Source organism: Phascolarctos cinereus, unplaced genomic scaffold (genome assembly GCF_003287225.1).
Source record: "Phascolarctos cinereus isolate Bilbo 61053 unplaced genomic scaffold, phaCin_HiC Scaffold_9;HRSCAF=440, whole genome shotgun sequence".
Lineage (NCBI taxonomy): Eukaryota > Metazoa > Chordata > Mammalia > Diprotodontia > Phascolarctidae > Phascolarctos > Phascolarctos cinereus.
The window spans coordinates 249958700-249964699 of NW_027556402.1; the positions used below are offsets into that span (position 1 = coordinate 249958700).

Genomic DNA, 6000 nt, shown 5'->3' on the forward strand with positions numbered 1-6000 from the left:
ACTCTTTGTTAAAGTGGGGCTCTGCTTCCAGGGTGGAGGGTTCACTGTACCAAGTGCCAGGAGTTTTGTGCGGCAGTGTTTTCAGAAATGTTTCTAGAGACCTTGTAAGATTTTTTTTTTCCAAGACAGTATGATGTAAGGAGAGGTGTGTTTACTTCTGTCCTGGCCTGGGCTCTGATCTGTGAGCAACCACAAGCAATCTTTTCTGCCCTGCAACTATGATGAGGGTCTCCTCTTCACTGCAGCAGCAAAATCTGGGGGGCTGATGCTCCTCCTTGCCCTGAAACTGCCACCCAAGACTGTGACCCAGATCTGAGTATGGGAAAAGCAATGGAGTCCTGCCTCAGTGCTAGCAAAGAGATCCCTTTAACCTCCTTCTGACCAGTTGTTTTACCCTCTCACCATCTGTTGACTGAGAAGTCTGGATGTAGCTACTGCCACTGCTGATTCAGCGGTTCCCAAGGCCTGCTCCTAGTTTGCTGGGCCTGGGGCTGTGCTGCAGTGGCATCCACCAGACTCTGCTCCCCTCTCAATCGGGTGTGATCAACTTTTCCTGCTGACTTTCTAAGTACTTTGGCTGGAAAATTATTTCACCCCGTCCTTTTGTGGGTTATGCTGCTCCAGGAACTGTTTTATGGCATTCTTTCTAGGTGTAAGAAGGGATTTGGGGGAGAACTCAGGTGAGTTGCTGCCTTTTCTTCACCATCCTGGCTATGCCTTCAGTAAATTTTTAAGAGAGATTTCCCACACTACTTGGTTTCTGCGTGAGGAAGTAGAAAAGGGGAAAAACCTTGGTCCTAACACAATAATTGGTTATTATATATAAGAGGGAAATATTCCTTTCTCACATTTCTAACTCTTCCCCATACCTGATTCAACAAGGACCTAGAAAGAACACCAGAATAGCACATGATTAGGGCATCCAAGGAAAAATCAAAGCGAGTCATTTATACAGCCCAAGCAAATATAAGGAAATAGGTTGATGTTTTTAGGCACAACAGTGTGGTTGTAATCAGGGAGGTCTTGCACAGCTTTAAAGGGTAAGGACTGAACTGGGTCTGGTGTTTGGATACTAGGGGAAGAAATTATCCTAAACCTGGGATGGATGAACCTCATGCTGCACAGGAAGAAGGAACAGGAGCCAAATGCTAGTGCTGTTGCTCTTACCCAAGTACAAGGTGGTAGATACAATATGAATCAAGGAGATCACCTAAACCAGGTGTGGCTGACTACATGAAGGGAAGGAATAGGCACAGGCCCAAGTCTTTGTCTTGGGTTCCACAGCTTATGGCTCTGTCCCTAGGACAGAGTCTCAGATTCATTTGCAATCCTGGCCAGGGGCACATAACTGAGAAACTACGCCAGGGAGCTCAGACCAGTTGTGAAGGTGCAGTTCTGTCTCTCTGAACCTAGAGAACCTGAAAGTTAAGTAATAGGGCAATCAGGCCAGCAGCTGTCTCTGCTGGAACTCTAAATAGGGGCAAACCTACAGTTGTATTGTTGTTATTTAGTCATTTCTGTCATGTCTGATTCTTTATAACCCTTTCGGGATTTTCTTGGCAAAGATACTGGAGGGTTTGTCGTTTCCTTCTCCAGTTGTATTAATCAGATACAAATTGCAGTCAGCAACTTGGTGAGCTCAGAGCAGAGGAATGTCGATTAGACTTCATTCTCCATAAGACCTTGTTAACTACACTGAAAGAATACAGGATCCTGACTGAGGCACCTCAAATATTCTTGAAGAACAAAGAATTAAATACCATAGAAAAGCAGCAGGACTCCAGAAAACAAAAATTAAGCCTCAAAAAGGGCCAGGCATTCCTGCCAATAGTGTGGAAACTCTGGCTTCAACACAAAGTTTTTGTGTGTCATAGAGTCTTAAGAACTGATGATCTAGATTCTGTAGTTGAGATAGGCAAGTGTCCCTCCTCTGCCTGAGGGAAATTGGACTATCATGATTTTTGTACCAGGAGCTGGACTTGAGTCATGCCCAGAAATGTTGAAGAACACACACAGTCTGTGAGCTAGTGAAGATGGAAGAATATGTTGGGAATCCATGAACTAAGGAGCAGTGGCAGCTGTAGAGATGGTGTCCTCACAGCTGACTGGAGAGCTAAGGGAGGCAGGGGGATAATGAAATCAAGGAAAGCTGAACTGCATCAGAGAGGAGAGAGTTTGCAGGAAAGGCAGCAAGGTGGCACAGTGGACACAGTTGTGGATCTGGAATCAGAAAGATCTCAGTTCAAATTCCCACCTCAGACAATTATTTGTATGATCCCGGACAAGTCACTTAATCCTGATAGACCACTTGGAACTAAGTATTTACACTAAAGCTGCTTCTTGTGATCACATCTTCTAGGTATAAGGGAAATTCAAAACCATATAATATCTCCCCAAATTCTCTATCCTATTTTATATCCAATTAGAGGCATTACTATATATTTTTTCATTTTTTCTCTTTTAAAAAAATCTAATCTCTTTTCTTTAGCTTAAGTTTACTTCATATAAAAACTCAAGAGTCAGGGGAAGCTAGGTGGTACAGTGAAAAGAGCTTCAGCCTTAGACTCAGGAGGACCTGAGGGGACAAAAAAAATCCTCAAGAATCAGTCATGAAATATCACATGCTTAGTCAATCTGATTGAAAGATCAAGGCTGGAGTAAGCCAGGGGTTACCTGGAAATTTTATACACACACACACACACACACACACACACACACACACACATACACACACATACATACACATATGTTCATATGCATATGTATCTTATTTGTTATTTATTATTATGTCTTACTCATTATTAAGTTCATATTATGATACTGCATCTGCACTATGACCTCTAATCCCTCGATCTGTCCTGGAACCTTTCCCCTGCACTAGCCACTTGTTCCTTTTCTTCCCAACTTGAACCTTCGGTGAATCAATTCAGCTCTACACTGTCTTCCTTCCCAGCCCCCTTATATGGCTGATTACTCCTCAGTCTTGGAATGCTCCCACCATACTCTGCCTCCTCTCCTATATACATGCTGCTGAACTGAGATGAAGAAACTCATGTAACAATTCTGATGGAGTCCACTACAAATTTAAGTTATCCAACCTCAGCTGGGCCCTCACAGCTGCTAAGCAATCCTACTATATCTCCCTCATCAATTCATTATCCTATTCTCTCAAACCTTTTCATCTCCTTCAAACCTCCTTGGCTGTGCTTTCCTCTCTCTCTCTCAGCTAAGAAACTTGTCTCATGTTTTATAGAAAAAAACTGAGGCTATTCACTGTGAGCTCACATTTCTCCCCTCCTTCTCATCTCCTATGAGATGCCTTCTGTGACTATCTTGATCTTCTCTACCATGCCATGATGAAGTAGCCTTACTCTTTATCAAGGCTAACCCCTTTACTTATTCAAGTGATCCTATTCCATTCCATCTTCTTTAATAAATTGCCCCCTCTCATCCCCACATTTTCATATTTTTTGTAATATCTTCCTGTCAACTGAATCATTCCTATTCTCTACAAATGTGCTTACATCTCCCCAATCCTAAAAGTCCCTCACTTGATCATCTCATCCCAACTATTATCCTATATCTCTTCTTCCCTTTTTAGATAAACTCCTTACAAAGGCCATCTACAATAGCTGCCTCTGCTTTCTTTCCTTTCACTCTCTTCTTAACTTCTTGCAATCTGGCTTTTGACATCATTGCACTGAAAGTGTTCTCTCCAAAGTTACCCAATGAGAAACAGGGGAGTGAGGGGGGGGGCAGAAGAAAAGAGAGGAGAAAGGGGGAGAGAAAGGAAGAGGGAGAGAGAGATGAAGAGGGAGCAGTTAGTTCACTTTTATTGGCCTAAGGAAGGGAAAGAAACTGAGAGAAGATTTTGGCTTCCTACACCTCAACCAGCCAATCATTGGGAGACAATATGAGCCTTTGTAATTCAATGAGTAAGGGACTTTCATTTTATGTCATTGTAGTCCCATTGCCTAGTATATAGCAGACTCTAAATTAATGTTTCTTTATAGATTGATTTGTCCTAAATGGTAATCCTCTAAACCTATTTCTTCCTTCACCATTATCATAAAATCACAAATTTTCAGCTGCAAAAGGCTGAAAAGTTCATCTGGTCCAATCCTTTCACTATGCAGAGATGTAAATTAAAACCCATCAAGGTTTTCTGACTTGTCTAAGGTCACACAGATAGTAAACATTAGAAGTAGGCTTTGGACTCAGGTGCTGTCACCTCTGCACTAATGAATAATATCTATCACAGGTCCCTACAAATCAATGGTACAGACTTTCTCAAGGTCCCATGGCTAGTAAGTGTTAGAGTCAGCATTCAAATCAATATTTCTCATCACTCTAAAGATAACCCTTTTTCTTCTACACCACACTATTTACAAAAGGTAGATCTGAACTTAAGAATACTTAATAAAAGATTATAACTTCGGGGCTAGAATCTGGAGAAAGAGGTTCAAATTATTGTTTTCTCTTGAGAAAAATGCTGAGCCTAATGAAGTCTTTGACCCCACATAGCTTTTCTGAAAGCAACATGGACCTCTTTATTCCTCAAAGTTCATCATGGGAATGACCATGGTGTAGAATATAGAAGTCACTTTGTCTGTGTCCATAGAATGACTAGAGCTGGGTTGTAAGTACATAAAGATGACTGTTCCATAAAATATGGACACCACCGAGAGGTGGGAAGCACAGGTAGAGAAGGCTTTCTGGCGGCCCTCAGTAGATTGGATCCTCAGGATGGCCATAAAGATGAACAGGTAGGAGATGCAGATAAATGAGAGTCCAAAAATAGCAGTGAATCCACCTAAGATAAAGATTATCACTTCATTGATATGTACATCAGAGCAGGAGAGAGCCAGGAGAGGAGGAATGTCACAGAAGAAGTGATGGACCACATTGGAACTGCAGAAGGACAGGCTAAAGGTCTGTCCAGTGACAATAGCAGAGTTCAAAAATCCACAGACATGTGCAATAATGGTCAGATAAGTGCACACACTCGACGTCATGGTGGTGACATAATGTAGAGGCCTACACACAGCTGTGTGTCGATCATAGGCCGTAACAGCCAGAAGATAACTTTCAGTAGTGACAAAGGTTGAAAAGAAGAACATCTGTGCAGCACATTCATTGTAGGAGATGACCTTGCCCCCTGTGAAGAAACTAGCCATAACCTTGGGTGTGACAGCAGAGGAATAACCCACATCTAACAGAGAGAGGTTACTGAGAAGAAAGTACATTGGAGTATGAAGGCAGGAGTCCCAGGAGATAAGGGCTACCATCCCCAAGTTCCCCACAAGGATAATAAGGTAAATGATGGTGAACATTATGAAAGGGGAACTTGAAGCTCTGGAGTATCTGTTATTCCTGTGAGAATAAACTCACTCACCTCTGTTCTGTTCTTCACAGATGACATTTGGGGTTTTGCTCATTCACCTGCAGTAAAAAAGCAAATTATTAGAAGGATCTAAACACAATGAATTCCTCTAAGACATAGACTCTGGTTTATGGACATGTTGGCAGACATGAGATATTGTGAATAAGGAATGAACTTCAAGGTCCCTTTGATTGGATTACAGAGTGTGTAAAGGGAATAATAACAAAAAAAAACCAAAAAAAGTTAACAAATTAAAAAAAGAGATACAAAATAATAAGGAAGAAAAGAAAAAGAAATTCAAAAATTGAATGAGAGAATGAGGAAAAATACAAAGAAAAAGCAAAAAAAAGGAAGAAAATGAAAAATTATGAAAAGAAAGTTAACTAATTGAAAAAAGAGATACAAAACTGTAAGCAACGAAATAACTCCTTGTAAACTAGAATTGGGAAAATGGAATTGAATGATGTTATAAGACACAAACACTAATACTAGAATAAATGGGAGAAAATCTGAAACATTTCATTAGAAAAACAACTGATCAGGAGAATAGATCAAGGAGAGGCAATTTGAGAATTGTTAGACTACTTGAAAGTTATGATGAAAAAAAAATCTAGATA

At 40.9% G+C, this 6000-nt stretch overlaps 1 pseudogene; it reads right to left on the bottom strand.

The window, feature by feature from the left end:
- Positions 1-4550: 4550 nt before the first annotated feature.
- LOC110200784 (olfactory receptor 5B12-like) lies at positions 4551-5422 on the bottom strand (annotated as a pseudogene).
- Positions 5423-6000: the final 578 nt, after the last annotated feature.